The sequence below is a fragment of the Muntiacus reevesi genome, chromosome 2, assembly GCF_963930625.1.
Source record: "Muntiacus reevesi chromosome 2, mMunRee1.1, whole genome shotgun sequence".
Classification (NCBI taxonomy): domain Eukaryota; kingdom Metazoa; phylum Chordata; class Mammalia; order Artiodactyla; family Cervidae; genus Muntiacus; species Muntiacus reevesi.
This window is the reverse complement of record NC_089250.1, coordinates 212,244,418-212,261,003: the sequence shown is the minus strand read 5'-3', so window position 1 is coordinate 212,261,003 and position 16,586 is coordinate 212,244,418. Positions and strand designations below refer to the sequence as shown.

Genomic DNA, 16,586 nt, shown 5'->3' with positions numbered 1-16,586 from the left:
CAAAGTTTCTTGAGGTCAAGGTGCTCTTAAGGCGGTCTTACCTGACCAAGGTGCTCCAAGATGATATGAAAGGCTAAGCTCAGGCAAAAGGAATGGGGTGGACAGGGCCACAGGAGAAGGCACTGGAGATAAGAACTCGGGGAGATTTTTTTAAAAAATGACTAAGCATCATTCGTGACTTTCACTTAGAAGTGAATTACATAACCCCACATGAGAGTACCCTTACAGAGTCTGTCTTCCTCTCTGATTATAACCAGGGGACAAAAGTCTGCTTTTTCCATTCTATTCTCCTACCACAGGTCACCTCCCAAAGAATCCATAGACTGAGAAACAGTCTATGGCTGAGAGCACCACAGTTTCGCCCATCCCTTTGTTCTAGTTTAGCCTTGAAACAGATTAATTTCTGGGAAGCACGTGTACAATTCTCTCAGCTCTGTACAGATCAGAATGCCTCACCTTCTAGCAGTCCAATGAAAGGATAATTCTTAGATGTTCACCCCACCAGAGTCCCTCTTTATAAGTGAAATTAAATAAGCCCCCCCATGTCAGTGGCTTTCTCCACAAGCCACCCAGAAAAAGGACCAGGTCCCCCAGCTGCTTTGTTCACAACATCCCTGAGCATGTTGCCATGCCAACCAACATCAGGCATAACAGGTTGATGAATTTGGCTCCAAAGGACCCAACCAACAGCAGCCACAAGCCTTCCAAGAGCCATGGTCTGCACAGTGGCACTCCTCTGCCACCGTTACACACACACATAGCCCCGCAGGTGCATAGCTATTGTGAACACCTCACTTGGGGAAAAGGATGAGGAAGAAAAAACACTTTTGAGGATGTAGAGCTCTAAAATGGTATGATACAGATTTAGGCAGAGTCAGCTTCCTAAATGATGGATTCACCCAGAGGGAAGTAAGAAGGTCCGGAAACCCAAGACAAGAGTACACTGTTCTGTGCTGGCCACATCCCTGACCTATTTAAAAGCCTTCCTATCATGCAGCATGGTTCACAGGACCCCTTCAGATAAGTCCCGATCACTTCCAGGCCTCAGGCAACCTACACCCTTACATGCCCCAGATCTGGTGTGCCCTGATGGGCTCAGAGAATTCTTACCTAACCTCCAAGATCCAACTCAGATGTCCCCTCTTCTGCTGAGCCTTGCAGGATACCCCACATAAAGAGAACTTGTTCCAGGTATTTCCCTGGTGGTCCAGTGGTTGAACATGGGTTCGATCCCCGATTGGAGAATTAAGATCCACACACCGATGGGCAACTAGAGAAAGTCTGCGTGCTGCAATGGAGACCCAGGGCCGCCAAAAAAAAAAAGAAAAGAAATTCTCTGAAAAAGACCTCTTCCTGAGCACTCCCCAGGGCACAGTGGGCTCAACACCAAGAGGAAATGCCTCACACACCTTAAATCCAGAAGGAGCTCAACACATTCTGTCATCGGTGTTTACTTCTGTTTGGTCCCCTCCCCATCAGCGTTTGCCAGGGCTGAACCAGACCCCAGAGGCCAAATGTGTGTCTTTCAAGTGTCCCTCCTCAGGGATGGAAACGTATCCAAGAACATAGAGAATTCACTGCCAAAAATAAACACCTCTTGAGCTGTTCCAGGAGGCAGTGGGGCTGGGACTCCTTCCTCTGCTTTATGGATGAAGAAAGTAAGGCCAGTTGTGGGCCTGTATAAGCTGGTACCTATTAAATATAAGCTGGAATGCTACCTCTGACCCAGGAGCTTTTCTCCACCTGCTCCTGAGCCTACATTTCTATCACCTGCCAGATAACTGTACAAGAAAACAAGTTTTGTCCTACAGTTTGATCATGATGATGACAGTGATGATAATAATGATGATGATAATAAAAGAACTGGCTTCATCCATCTCTGTATGAGATACTCTCATGTTTCTTACACTATAATGAGATGCATGGTGAGACATATGAGATGCACACACTTGCACACTGCAGTAACAGAATCGAGGAAGAACAATCATATTACTCAGTAATACCATGTATTAGATTTCCTTCCACTCCCCCCACAAAAAAATGTCCTCTACAATCAGAAAATGAGATAACAGTGCACAAAGAGAGGAGGGAGGGCTCTGAAGGCGAACGGCCCTTCATGAGGCCTTAGTTTTACCCTCATGGACTTGAGCAAGTGATTTCATCTCTGACACAGCCTTCCCAGGGGTGAAGTGGGTATGGAAACACCAGACTTTGGGATCATCAGAAGAACTTGAAAGAAAGAGAAAAACATATATGCCTAATACAAACTTAGCACAAAGTGTCTTGCACCTACTTTTCCTGAAATAAAAGCATCTCTGCTGTTAGTGGCTAGCGACTGGCCTTAGGATTAGGAATTAAAAAATGATGCGTCTCTGTTGGTGGGAACGTAAGATTAAGATTTTTGGAGGGAAGTTTGGCGATATCTACTGACATTTAAAGTCATACCTTTTTTTTTTTTTTTTTTTTACAAACACACATACTCCTTTGTACTATTTTTTCCATATGGAAAACGTCTCAGTGTAAGGCTATGAAGAATGTTCTCTGTCTATATTGCACATTTCTGTAATTGTCTTTTTTTCTTTTCTGGCTGTGCCACTCAGCTTGCAGGATCTTAGTTCTCTGACCAAGGATCGTTAACCCATGTCCTCTGGAATGAAACTGAGGAGTCTAACCACTGGGCTAGCAGGGAATTTCCTGTAATAATAGTCTTTTCATAACGAGCACTGAATATTTTTGTAAACAGAAAAAATGCACTTTTAGAAAAAAGTCATTTCTCCACCCCACTTTTTTTCTGATTTTAATTTTCAAATGGAACTGACATATAATTAAAAGTTAAGTCTGAAATTACATCATCATTTGACAAGCCATGTGTCAGATCCACAGAGGATCTGTGTATTTTCTTCACTGCAATAGGCTTGACACCTCAAATAGCACCTGTATAACTGTAGGTAGTCACTATCTGTTAAATGAGTACTTTTAAAAGCTCATAAATATTCTAGCTCTTCCACTTTTAAGAATTCATTATATAAAAATATTTGTGCAATTGCCAGGAGATAAAGAAAAGGCTAATCCCTGTAGCAGAACTCATAAAAGGCCTCAAACAACAAATTTTTTTCAATCATACTGGTTACTGGGCTACTGTCATTTTTAAAAGGGATGAGGTTTTAAAACAGAAATGAGGTAGCTATTTACATCGTGTTATAGAAAGACATCATGTTAAGTAATAAAAAGTAAGACTCACAACAGCATGACTAGTTTCATCTTAATTCTCTGTCTTAAATTTCAATAGTAAAAAATTCCTGCTGTTTTAAGTAAAAGAACAAAACCTAGGTAATAAGTGTTTTTATTTAAGGAAAAATATCTGGAGAATATATATTACATGACTAGCAGTAACTTTTTTGTCTCAGTGTAAGGCTTCCTGCCTGGAGAATCCCAGGGACGGGGGAGCCTGGTGGGCTGCCTTCTATGGGGTCGCACAGAGTCGGACACGACTGAAGCGACGCAGCAGCAGCAAGGCTATGAAAGATGTTCACTCTTATATCACTATCATATTGAGTATTTCTATAATAGTATTTTAAAAAATAATGAGCACATAGCATTTCTGTAAACAGAATAAAATATATTTTTATAAAAACCATCACTTCTCTATTTCACTTTTATTCTGGTGTTATCTGTGAAATGAATCTGACACATAAGTTAAATCCCATAGCACTAAACAGGCCCCTGGGCGGTTTGGTGAAAGGCGCACAGTGCTCGTGCCTGAGCTGGGACGCAGTTTCCCCGATACTCCTGGCCCCCACCACCCCATCCACAGGGCTCGCCCCCTTCCAAAGTGTGAGGAAGCAGAGATGTTGTAATGGCAGTTGGGCTCTATGGAACCATGAAAAGTTCTGCAATTAAAGAAGCCTCCCAAAGGGAAAGAAACTGAAAAAAAAAAAAAAAAAGAAGGGATTGCTTAAGAGCTACATTTTTTATGAACTTGAAAAGTTTGTGAGTAAATGTGCTGAATTTGCCAAGCAGTTCTGATTTCAAATGGTCTGTCTCCTAAGTACACATGAACTTTATTTAACTCAGATTCTGATTTTCAAAGAGTTAAGGGATCAATTCAGAGTGACCAGCAGGTCCTAAAATTTCTGGCTTGTTCAGAAACAAACATCTGAAACATCTCATGAATTGTTTACAAACTCACTCAGGAGTTTCACCTGCCTCACTCATGCAGGCTTTGGTCAAGGCTGCTGTTTCCAGGTGCTGAAGTACATCCCTGGGGTTCCTTTCCCCTCAGACCTACCTGTAACATTTTCAAGTGCTAGACACGAAGGATTTGGGAAGAGTTACCACCACTGTGAAGCTGTCAACACTACAACCCAACTGGAAGCCAATATTCCATTCTCTGAAATGCAGACCTATTTTTTTAGACATGATTTAACTAGGTATTATTAAAATCACGAGGTCAGGAACTGATCACTCCTCAAAAAGAAAATGAAAATTCCTTAGAGGAACACAAAAGAAAAGAAAGTGATTTCTTGTGGGTTCACTGCTTTACTAACTTAGACTTTTGGACTTTTTCCTGATCAAGACAACCCCATAAGCACTCAGAAGGGATTTGTGTAGACAGAACTTGCCAGTGGTTAATGAATCAAAGTCTTCTCCCCAAACAGGCCGGCCTGTGAATTATAGCAACACACAGTGAGGATACTGAATCACAGAGGTTAGTTAAATGTTCACTTAGGTGCAATGTCACAGTTCTCAAAGTCACCCTCCAAGACCCTCTCTTTCGAATTTCAAAATTAGCCATTCAAAAATGGCTAAAAGAGACTGTAAAAACCTGTGGTCCTGTCAAGATGCCAAGGTGTCAGACACAGGACTACCCATTCCAGCCCCATCTCCCTTGGTTTTAGCACTATTCTCCACTCCCGCCAAGCTCAGAGGGAAGGCTGTAGTTTGCTGGTCTTAAGAGAGGAGGTAGCCACGTTCTTTGAAGTTGCCTCGAACTTCTGTGTGGTCACCGACTCCCACAATGGTGACTCTCGTGGAGAAATGAAAAAGCAAAAAAGTCGAGGTCAAGTGCCCCCGCCGCCCAGGAGACCTCACCCTTTAACCCAATTGCTCCCAAGAGCGAAGAAGGTCACGGCTGCCCAGCAGAGCCCGGCAAACCCCTGCCCGCGAGGAGCACTGTCTCCCAGGGATGCCGCCGGCACCGAGAACGTTTCCCAGGAGAGGCCGGCCTTGCGGGCTCCCCTGAGCCCTACCCTGAGCCCACCTGGTGCTGCGCGGTCAGGCTGGGGTCCCACCCACACTCGAGCGCGGCCTACGTGACTGAACCCAAGAACTGGCCGCCTCCTGAGGCCCACTGTACAGACGGAGAAACTGAGGCTCCGAGAGGAAAAGTGATTTAGCCCGAGGATGAAGGCGTGAGGGGCTGGAGTCCGAGTTTTCTCACGCCGAGACCCAATTCTCCGTCGAAGGGGCCCGTAGCGCGCCCTCGGCCGTGGAAACGACGACCCTCAAGCATCCGCAAGAGGTCAGCTGGAGGTGGGGGGGGGGGGCACCCCCAGGAAGGGCCGAGATGGGGGCCGCGCTTTCCGCGGGAACGGTGGGCGAAACAGGCAGCCAACCCGGCCCGAGAGCCCGCCCCCGCGCCGGGAGCCCCGGCAGCCGAGGCAGCCAGAAGGCGTCGGGCCCCGGAGCCTCGGCACCCGGAACCCTGGCGCCCGGACCCCACCAATCCCACCCCAGCGAACGCACGCACTCACCACAGGCGGCCGGCTGCACTCGAGACATCTGAGCAGGACGCAGGCCCACACCACTGAGGCGCTACCACCGCCCGCGCCGGTCACGGGGGTGGAGGCGTGGCCGGCGTCGGCGCCGCTCCGCCCCAACCCCATGCGCTCGCTTCTGGGGGCCAGGCCTCCCCCCTGCGAGTCCGCGCTCTTGGTACGGCCCTGGCGGCCACGCCCCCTTAGGGTCCCAGCTTTGCCTAGAGGCCTTGGGAGCCCGGCCCCCTGTTCCGGGCCCGGCTGCAGTCCCCTGGCAGGAGGCGCCTGCGCGACCCACGGCGGTTCCGCAGGGTCGGTGGCCAGTGAGCTTCGCCGTCTGGCCTCCTCCTGCCGACCGCCGATCGCCTGTGTTCGTGGCTTTTTCTCATCCAATGTCCTCAGCTCCCTCGCCTTCGAAAATGGCGAGGCGAGTGTCGGGGTCAGTCCAGCCTAGTGTTGGAATGCTGACCTGCTTTCTGGGTCGGAGGGCAGGAGGTGAGCAAGCGGGGGGCCAGGACTGGACTGAAGAGGCGGGAGGGGGCAGAGGGCGCCTCTGGTTTGGAAAGTCTGGCTTTCTTGGTTGAGAAGTAAGAAGCCCACCTATGCGTCCTGCTTGGTTACTATGTTACAGGGTTATGAGGATTAAGTGATGTAACTCATGTTCGTAAATAGTTTAGCTTGGTGCGATAGTGCTCTAGAAATATAAGTCATTATTATTATTACTATTATTGTTACCATGCGGCCCCTGCGTTGGAAGCAGGGAGTCTTAACCATTGGACCGCCAGGGAAGTCCCTATTATTGTTATTAATTTCAGGCTCTGCTACGAATTCCTCTGGGACCAGTTGGGGGGCAACTCACTTGTTCAGAACCAGTTCTCCGTCTTTAAAAATGGGACCCACCAACAACAACCAAGCATGAATACTTTGAAAATTGTAAAAGCCTGTATAAAGAGAGGATCCTTCTCGTGGCCCCAGTTTTAGGCTTCCTATCCTTGGAAGGAAAGTTATGACCAACCTAGATAGCATATTAAAAAGCAGAGACATTACTTTGCCAACAAAGGTCCATCTAGTTAAGGCTATGGTTTTTCCAGTGGTCATGTATGAATGTGAGAGTTGGACTGTGAAGAAAGCTGAGCGCCGAAGAATTGATGCTTTTGAACTGTGGTGCTGGAGAAGACTCTTGAGAGTCCCTTGTACTACAAGGAGATCCAACTAGTCCATCCTACAGGAGATCAGTCCTGGGTGTTTTGGAAGGACTGATGCTGAAGCTGAAACTCCAATACTTTGGCCACCTCATTCGAAGAGTTGACTCATTGGAAAAGACCCTGATACTGGGAGGGATTGGGGGCAGGGGGAGCAGGGGATGACAGAGGATGAGGTGGTTGCATGGCATCACCAACTCGATGGACATGAGTTTGAGTAAACTCCTGGAGTTGGTGATGGACAGGGAGGCCTGGCATGCTGCAATACATGAGGTTGCAAAGAGTCGGACACCACTGAGCGACTGAACTGACTGACTGACTGATCTTCTAGTCTGTCCGGAACTGTTCTGATTCATCGCATTAAACCAGTCCCGCCTACAGGTTGTTTAATTGCCAGAGCCTTCAGGATGGGGCACATCTGTGTCTAACTAAGGGACTGAATGTATAACTCTTATATTACGCCCTCGAGAGTCCTTGTTTCAGTCACTAAGTCGTGTCTGGCTCTTGGCAACCCCATGGACCCGCCAGGCTCCTCTGTCCACAGGATTTCCCAGGCAAGAATACTGGAGTGGGTTGCCATTTCCTTCTCCAGGGGATCTTCTGGACCCTTGAGAGCAAGAGGGAAATTCATCCCCCAGATGTCTGATACCCTGTCTCACCTTTCCACCGACTTTGTTGAACCCCTCCCCTGTGCTTCCCAAAGAGACTTCCATGAATCCTTGCACTCTGCTAATATGAAGCCAAGACACTGAATACTCAGTTCTCTTTCTCTCTGCTAATGGCCTGCCTGGGGCCAGAGATAGATATCTTCTTTTTCTTTTTCTGATTGAGCCCGTAACTGAGTCCTATAGATTCCTTCTCCAGGACCACCCTCCCCATCGTCTCTTCTTTCCTGCTGTCCCTGCCCTAGTTTTGGCACACCTGGGTTCACCTTTCCCCTGGATGATCTCAACAGTTCCTGTCTCGCACGCCACCTCCAGCTCCTTCTCCACCTGCTGCCAAGGAAACTTCCTCTTCTACTGCTCTGCTCACTGCCCAACCTTGCTGTCCCTTATCTTTTCCTTCTTAAAACACGCTCTCAGGAGCCAGCTGGGGAAAAATGTGAGTTGGATACACACTTCACACCTTACACTAATATAAACTTCCGATAGTTAAAAGATTTGAACAATTTCTAAAAAGAAGAAAAAGGAGGGACTTGTGGGGTGTTGCAGTGGTTAAGAGTCTGCCTACCAATGTGGGGGACATGGTTTTGATCCCTTTGGTCCAGAAAGATTCCCCACGCCGAGGGGCAACTGAGGAATGGACCGAAACAAAAGAAGCCACCACAACGAGAAGCCCAAGCACCATTACTAGAGAGTAGCCCCTACTCGCCACAACTAGAGAAAGACTGCATACAGCAATGAAGACCCAGGACAGCCAAAAAAATAAATGAATTAAAAAAAAAAAAAAAAGATTCTCTGAGCCACTAATCCCAGTGAGAGAAAAGAGAGGAAAAGTCCTGCAAGAAACCATGGGAGAATTTGTGTTAATCTCCAAGAAACCTTTCTGAATTCTTAATAGAACACAAACCCCTGAAGCCATAAATGACTAAAACTACCTACATAAAAATCAAAACATGATGTGTGACAAAGACCTACAGGCAAAGTCCAAAGGCAAAGGACAAACCAGGAAGAAATATTTGCAATTGTTAATAATCAATAATCAAAGGACTACTTTCCCTAATACACAGCCCCTACTAATTAATAAGAAAAGGACTGATAATATAAATGGGCAAAAGATAGGAACCATCAGTTCACAGAAAAAAAAAAAAAAAAACCAAACACATGGCTCTTAACCATACGAAGAGTTTTTCAACCCCACACATAGAAGAGATGAAAATTAAAAATTGACCAAGATCCCAGTTTTCACCTACAATGACAACAAAATCTGAAAGTTTGATGACTCACAGGATTGGAACTGAGTAAAAATAGACATGGTCATTTATTGTTGCCACATCCAGACATGAGTACCATCCGCTTGTAAAGACAAACAAGGAAGCTCATTGCTAATAGGGAACAATCTCAGATCAATTGACAAAAGGAAAATGCAAGGTGATGGCCAGTGGGTAGAGAATGTTTTCATCTGTGTTTTAAAAACTATTCTGTGAGAGAAAGTGGAGGGGAAAAAAATGTACATACTGTGTATCTGTATTTGGATGTATATGTATGAACTCTCTGGAAAGAAAAAAAAGAGATAGCCTTGGTTGTCTCTAGAGAACTGGGACCAGAAGCAAAGGAAGCGTCATTGTGCTCCCTTTGTATCTTTCAACTTTGTGCCTTATGAGTGTTTTATTTATTCTAAGTCATACATGAGTACTTTAGAAGATTACCCAGACAGCCTCATCACTGGCCAAGGAACCAACTCTTTTACTGGCTCCCAATATGTAAAGAATAGTGACTGTACACTTCATTTTTCTTAAATCAAAATTAAACATGTGTGAGGAGGGACTTCCCTGGTGATCCAGTGGTTAAGACTCCTCACTTCCACCACAGGGGGGCATGGGTTCAATCCCTGGACAAAGAATTAAGATCCTGTAAGCCGAACTGCATCCCCCCCCCCTAAAAAAAAAGAAAGAAGAAAGTGTGGGGTTGCAAACAACAGTTTCCTGCCAACTCTCCTGTTTCACCTCATCTTCACTGCCCAGAAAGAATCAGCTTCTTACCTCATTTTGAACTTGCTTCTGGTCCTTATTTCCATGCTGGCAAATAAATGTTTTTGTGGCTGGCTGTTGTCTGAAATTTTAGGTGTTACCTCTAGAGTTCTGCTAATGATGAGTCAGGTTAATAAAACCACAGCCAGCCTCCCCTGCCCACATGTCAACATAATTATTTGTGTACCTGTTTTACATCCTCTATTAATCATTTTTATAGTTGAAGGAATAGCCTGGGACCTTTATTTCTTGAGTCTTCCACTGCAAACGATATCTTTTCACGCCATACAGCGAAGCAATCAGCAGCGAGTCCTCCCTGTTTCTCTGAACCCCTGCCTCTGCCTGCCCATTTCAGCTGCCTGAATATTTTCGTTACTGAGTTTGACAGCATTTGCCTTCTACATAACATGTTCTTTGCTTTGTTTGTCCCTTGAGCCTAAAAGTCAAGTCAGCAAGCGGCCTTAGCAGTGTCATCGCATTCAGCTGGACTGCACAGCTGAACCAACCACCCTTATGATTACACGGCTCTTCCTGTGTGTCCTCTTCCCGAAAGTACATTTCCCCTCCGCCAACATGATTTAAAAGAAACAGATTCTCAGTCTCTCCATGGATCTGGTAGATCCAGATTTTTCCTGAGACTCCCACCAAGGTTCCCTGGCACCCCCAACTCCCACCCCAGGTTGATTACTGTAAAGGATGAGACTGAATTCCTATCTGTGTTTCAGTTCTTATAAAGGGGCACAACCGTTTGTGGAATGGATGGATGGCTGTAGTCTGGAATGCGAGAGGAGAGTTCAAAACCTGGCCCTAACTTACCTTTCCTGCTTGATCTTTACAACTTTCTTCCACAAATTCTACACTGGAGCAAAACTGGATGCATCCAGTTTTGTCCATGCTGTGCATTTTTATTATTCTGCTGAGCCACTAGGAATGTTGTTCTTTTCCATGTTTATGTAATATGTCCACCTCCTACCAAAGCTCCCACCTCTGGAAGGTGCTCTGATCCCTCCAGAAGCAATGGCTACTCACTATTGTCCAGCTCTCCAAGGCCCAGAGCATTTCCTATTTTAAATCATATCTTCAGAGTATCTGACCCTCATCAGTCTGGAGTCCCTCCAGGGCAGGTCTCTCGGAAGCCTCCTCTTTCTGCCTCCCTGCCCCCGTGCGTGCGAGCGTGTATGCTCAGTCACTCCATCGTGTCCAACTCTGTGCAACCCCGCGGACTGTAGCCTGCAAGGTTCCTCTGTCCGTGGGATTATCCCGGCAAGAATACTGGAGTGGGTTGCCATGCCCTCCTCCAGGGGATCTTCCCGACCCAGGGATCAAACCCAGGTCTCCTGCATTGCAGGCAGATTCTTTACACTGAGCCACTTGGGAAGCCCCTCCCCTTCCCCAGGTTCTGCCAAGTGAAAGCAGCATGGAGGTGTTTGCAGGATGAGCCTTAGAAGATTCCGGAAAGGCAGCCTGGCGTTAAGGAGCTTGGACCTGTGTAAACGAGAGTGAGGGATGGGAGCCGGAGCCAAGGCTGGGGTGAGGGGGAGACAGGGGACTGGACAGAGGTCAAGGCAGGACAAGGATTTTGTGACCTGTCCTAACAGCTGCTCTTGGTTTTGCAAGGACTGTGTCCCCTGAAGAGAATGGGAGAAGATTTGTCCGGGTGAAGGTGTGGGTACCACCGCATCAAGGACTCATCAGGAAGGTGTGATCTTAGTCTAAGGGAGAGACAGGGACCATTAGTATAGTGGCCTTTCTCTGCTGTGGGCAGTGCTGTCCCACACTCTGAAACCCAAGGTTCTTCTGAATGTGAACAGCCTGAAAACTCTAGGCACCTACAATAGACAGACAGCCTAGGGGCTGGGGGAGGGGGCAGAAACTGGCCCTTAAAGCAAAGCTTCTCTTTGCAGCAGAAGTGTTTAAAACATATATGTTTATTTGGTCGTGCCAGGTCTTAGTTGCAGCATGTGGGATCTAGTTCCCTGATCAGGAATCGATCCCAGGCCCCCAGCATTGGGAGCACAGAGCCGTAGCCACTGGACCACCAGGGAAGTTCTTGCAACAGAAACGTTTACATCCCACAAAGCCAAGGGCTGTACCTCGCGTTCATACCTTCTGATGAGTCTGATCCCTTGAAGCCTTTCCTTGCTCTACAGACCCGAACATTTGCTGAGCCCTTGCAATGGACTCCCACTTGCCACGAGGTGGAAGAGCTAATTCCTATTTACTGAGCACCAACTAGATCCTAAGCACTGTTACCACAAATCTCAAGTGTCCACTATGATCCCCACTGGACAGATGAGGAAACAGAGGCTCAGAGAGGTGAAAGGACTATCCCAAGCTCCCCAGGCTCCCACAACTAGTAAGTGACCTGGGCCTTGTGCCCACCAATGATTGTATCGTATGTGGGCGCGTGAGTACATGCTCAGTCGCTTCAGTCGTGTCCGACTCTTTGGGACCCCATGGACTGTAGCCCACCAGGCTCCTCTGTCCATGGGATTCTCCAGGCAAGAATATCGGAGTGGGTTGCCATGCCCTCCTCCAGGGGATCTTCCCAACCCAGGGATGGAACCTGTGTTTCCTGCACTGCAGGCAGATTGTTTACTGCTTAGCCACTGGGGAAGCCCCAGTGAGTGTGTCAAGCACATCTAAATCCACCCAGCTTCACCCCAACCCTGGGAGCCACCCTTCCCCTGGGAAAACTCTCCCAGCCTGGTGGGAGCTGGGCGAGGGGAGCTCTGTGCCACTCTCACTTCAGAGTGGTACCATTTCCACACTGGTGCGGGCTCCCCTCATCCTCTCCCAGGGCAGTGCCTGCCTCCGAGGGTTCAGTTGGCCTGACTCCTCCCTGCTCTCTCCGACTCCAGCTTCCTCCTTCGTGGGCGCAGTCTTAGACTAGCTCCAAGTTCCTGCTTTACAGGAAGGAAAGGAGTTTCTTGAGCAGGAACTCGCGCCAGGCATGTTCAAAGGAGCTGCCCTGTCTACCTACAGGGCCAGGGATGAGGCGGTCACCAAAGCACAGACATACAGGCTTCCCTGGTGGCTCAGCAGTAAAGAATCTGCCTGCAATGCAGGATATGCAGGTTCAGTCCCTGGGTTGGGAAGATTCCCTGGAGGAGGGCATGCAACCCACTCCAGCATTCTTGTCTGGAGAATGCCCATGGACCGAGGAGCCTGACGGGCTACAGTCCATGGGGTTACAGAGTCAGACACAACTGAGTGACTAAGCTCACACTTGCAAGCACGTGCACACACACACACACACACACCCTCCACCACAACTGAGTGACTAAACTCACACTTGCAAGCACGCACACACGCGCACACACACACACACCCTCCACCCCCAGATTAGGAGTCAAATTCTGCTTCGGCTGCTTACCAGATGCCTGGCCTCCTTAGATAAGAAATCAGTTTCCTTCTCAGCAAAATGAGGAGGAAAAACCCTGTCCCACCCCCTTTTCCCTGGTGTTCTGAGGTTTGTTATGATGCTCAAAGGATGGATCTGTGGCATCAGGGCAGAAAGCAAGGACACAGGTGAGCCCTATCATCAAAGAGGAGCAGGAGAAGGAGCCTGAAGCCCCAATTCTGCTACCTCTAAGCCCCTGGCCAAACCTCTTGCCTAACCTCTTGCCTGGGGGGGACTCTGAACTTTCTGAAAGTCTCTAATGAGCACTTGGTCTTGGCCCCATTTTACAGATGGGAAAACTAAGGCAGGGAAATGAAGCAGCGCCATCTGACTGGTTCATCCCCCAAATCTGATCTTTCTCTGGTCAGTGGGATGATCCTCCGCCCAAATCTCTTTTACAAAGGGCAGACATCGTAGTTCCTTCTGATGTCAGGGGCAGCTGGCTCAGCCTGACCAAAGGCTGTCTGGCTGCTCAGGAGCCAGATCTTTAGAAAATAGATCGGAGGCTTCAGCTGTGAGGTTTACTAAGCCAGTTGGGTGTGTGGGGGCCTGCTGGCTGACCTGCTGGGGGCAACTGTGGACATGCAGTCTGAAGCCAGCTCGGCAACAACATGAATTGTTCCCGGGGGAAACGGCTAGGAGGAGCGGAGGGCAGAGGCAGCCAGGGAGCTAGAATGAGAAATCACTGAAACTGGGGGCTTCCAGATGGACAGGAGACAGAGGAGGCCCTGGCTAGATGTCCCAAAGGGCACCAGTCCCCTCCATCAGAATCGTCATGGGCCTATTAAAACTGCCAGTTCCTAGGGCATCCCCACCCACAGCCGTTGGATCAGGATCTCTGGAGGCCAGGCAGAAATTGACATTTTAAATAAGCTTCACTTTGTTCCCCATTGAATGTGAGAACCACTGCCTATGGGGTTAACATGACCAGAACATCGCGGGGGGTGGTGTGTCCACTGCACGGCACAGCTCAGGTCGATCCAAACACAAAAGCAGATAAAGGAGGAAGGGACAGTTGTTTTGAAGGGAGAAGCCAGGATGATGACTGGCCTGGCTCCCTGGGGTGTTAAAATTTCCCCAAACCTTTCTCATAGCCTCCCTGCTACCCCCACACTCCTAGGTTCTCTAAACCACGTCCAAAGTTCAGCAAAGAGGCAGCCCTGAAATTAAAGAACAAACTTGGTCTTTGGCAACAGCAGATCAGGTTTCCAATCTGGATTAACACCAAGGCCCAGATAGCTGTGTGACCTTGGACGGGTTCTGTGGATCTTTATAAAGGCGGCCCCTTGGGGTTTGGGTGAGGACGAAATGGGCTAATGGTTTGAGTCGCCGAGTGTATATATTGGTTCTCAGGGACCAGGATTCCCTCCTCTTTCCTGTTTCCTACAGACAACCTCCCTCCCAGCCCCCTTCCCTTTGTTCCTTTCTCTGTTATGCAACCAAAGTTTAAATCCTTCCCAGTTTGGGGCCAGCTGCCAAGCAGATGGGAGGGTGTCTCTATAACGCGAGGTTTTGAAAGCCCCATCTTCCCTGCCTCCCTCCACATTTTTGTCCACGTGCAGCTGGGACAAGACCTTTGCCTGCTCTCCTCAATATTGCAAAACACACCAGTGTTTACCTTATCTCCTGGCTTCTGCTCCCGCTGTCGCCATGGCAACCAGAACCCAGTGCTAGCCACTGAAAAAGAGTCTCTGAGGAGGAGCCTGCTTGGTTTGCATTAACATTCAGTTCGGACAGCTCTTGCTGAGAGCATCTGCCATCCGCCTGTGCTGAGCAATCACTAAGCAGAAGTGGGAGTGATTTAGAGCTGGTCCCTGACTTTGAGGGGCTGGCGGTCTCCTGGCCAAGATATAGAACCTCTTGGTATAGTTCAATGACTCTCAAAGTGTTAGCCCTCAAACCAGGAGCTTTCTCATTACCTTTGAATTGGTTTGAAATGCCACATTTCAGGCTCCTTTCAAGGTCTACCTAAATCAGAAATTCTAGGGGGGGTAGAGGGGGTCCTGAAATCTGGGTTTTAACAAAAGCCCCCCCTGCCCTTCCCCGTGATGGTGATGGAGGCTGGAGTTTGAGAACCGTAGATCTAATTAAAACCTCACCCCATCCCAAGAACTGGGAACTATTGTTCCCATGTCACAGATGAAAGAACAGAGGCTCTGCCTGCTCTGTATGCAGACTAGCTGAGAGCTTGTGAAGGGGTTAGGTTCTCGGATCCCTGCCAGTGTCAGATTATACCTCTGCAGCACCTGTGATAAGGTAACGAGCAGATATTCTTTTTCCTGGATCCTGGCTGGAGAAACACAGAGGTACCTTATTCTCTGTCCAGCAGGGTCCGGGCCGAGTGACAACGCAGGTGGAAATGGGAAATCAGGCCGGAGGGGAGAAGAGCTGGGAGTAGGGTAAGAAAGAGCAGCAGCAACCCTGGTGACAACCACCCGCCCCAAACGTGGAGACACTGAACCACATAATACCCTGCTGCCCTCATGGCCGAGATCATCTAGGCTTTTAAGCCGGACCCCCAATCCTCAGACTTCCTCTCCTGTGTTCACTCACCTGCACGCTCAGTTGGTCTCTTTCCACGCTTTTGCCCCCGCAGGCTCTCAGGGTCCCCTCTCACACTGCATCTGCCTGAACACCCTCCTCCCCAAAGTTGAAATAGCCTCTTCGGCAACCAATGGCCTCCAGCCTCTCTTTGCCCACATCCCGTGACTGGGCGCTTCCTGCCTTTTCAGGGAACCCATCCACCTATGAAATCTCTGATGGTCTTAAGTTTCGCTTTAAATGAGCTGACATCCATCCCCGTGAAATATCCACCTTTTACAATATGAGTTATTCTAATCCCCCGTAACAGAGATTACAGGCTTATTTTGAAAGTAAGACGATCCATGCCAACTATTTCCAATAAATCTACCACCCACCTTTGCAGATTAAACAAAACAGGTAGACTATATCAACCCTTTATCTTGATAACAGTAAGAACAACGAGATGAGGTGGGAGTAGAAAAGAACAGACATAAGGATCAGAGGCGGGAGAGGTAAAGTTCACCGACTTGGATGCTCCGTCTTACCACTTCTTGCCCAAGAGACCCTGGCAGGACTGCAGCGGTTTTCACAGGAGCCCCCTTCAAGAAAAAGAGCACAATATTGCAAATATGATTTCCCAGAACTTGTTTCATTTTGTTGAATGCAGTCACAGATGGATGGTTTGTAATGACAGAAAAGGTAAAACTCAGCGTGTCTTCAGTGATCGTTTTCACATCGTTTATTGTTTCAGCAAATGGGAATCTTGAAGCTTAAGTGACTTTAGCTTTGTGGAAATCTGCCTCTGACTCTGGGCCTCAGTTTCTCATCCTAGCCCCCATCCAAAGTTGCTTTGAGAAATGAGCTGAAGGAAGATGAAACCATCAGCTAAGATGTATGTGTGTCCTCTGATTTCTAAAGATGAATACTTGCAGCCTGGGCAGGAGGGCAGCTGGTTGATTATTCCCCTTCTGGGGTGAGGGCCAGATCGGCAACCCAGATTAGCATTCTGCCCT

At 48.2% G+C, this 16,586-nt stretch overlaps 1 protein-coding gene across 2 annotated transcripts in view; it reads right to left on the bottom strand.

Annotated features, from left to right (window-relative positions):
• Positions 1-15,625, bottom strand: part of POR (cytochrome p450 oxidoreductase) — a 62,757-nt gene extending 47,132 nt beyond the window's left edge. Inside the window, exon 1 of one of the 2 annotated variants that reach the window (XM_065924850.1) lies at positions 15,604-15,625. The gene's annotated coding sequence lies outside the window, so the exon portion shown is untranslated. Of the gene's footprint in view, positions 1-5,753; positions 5,857-15,603 lie in introns of those variants that run through there. The other variant, XM_065924848.1, reaches the window with a different exon arrangement.
• Positions 15,626-16,586: the final 961 nt, after the last annotated feature.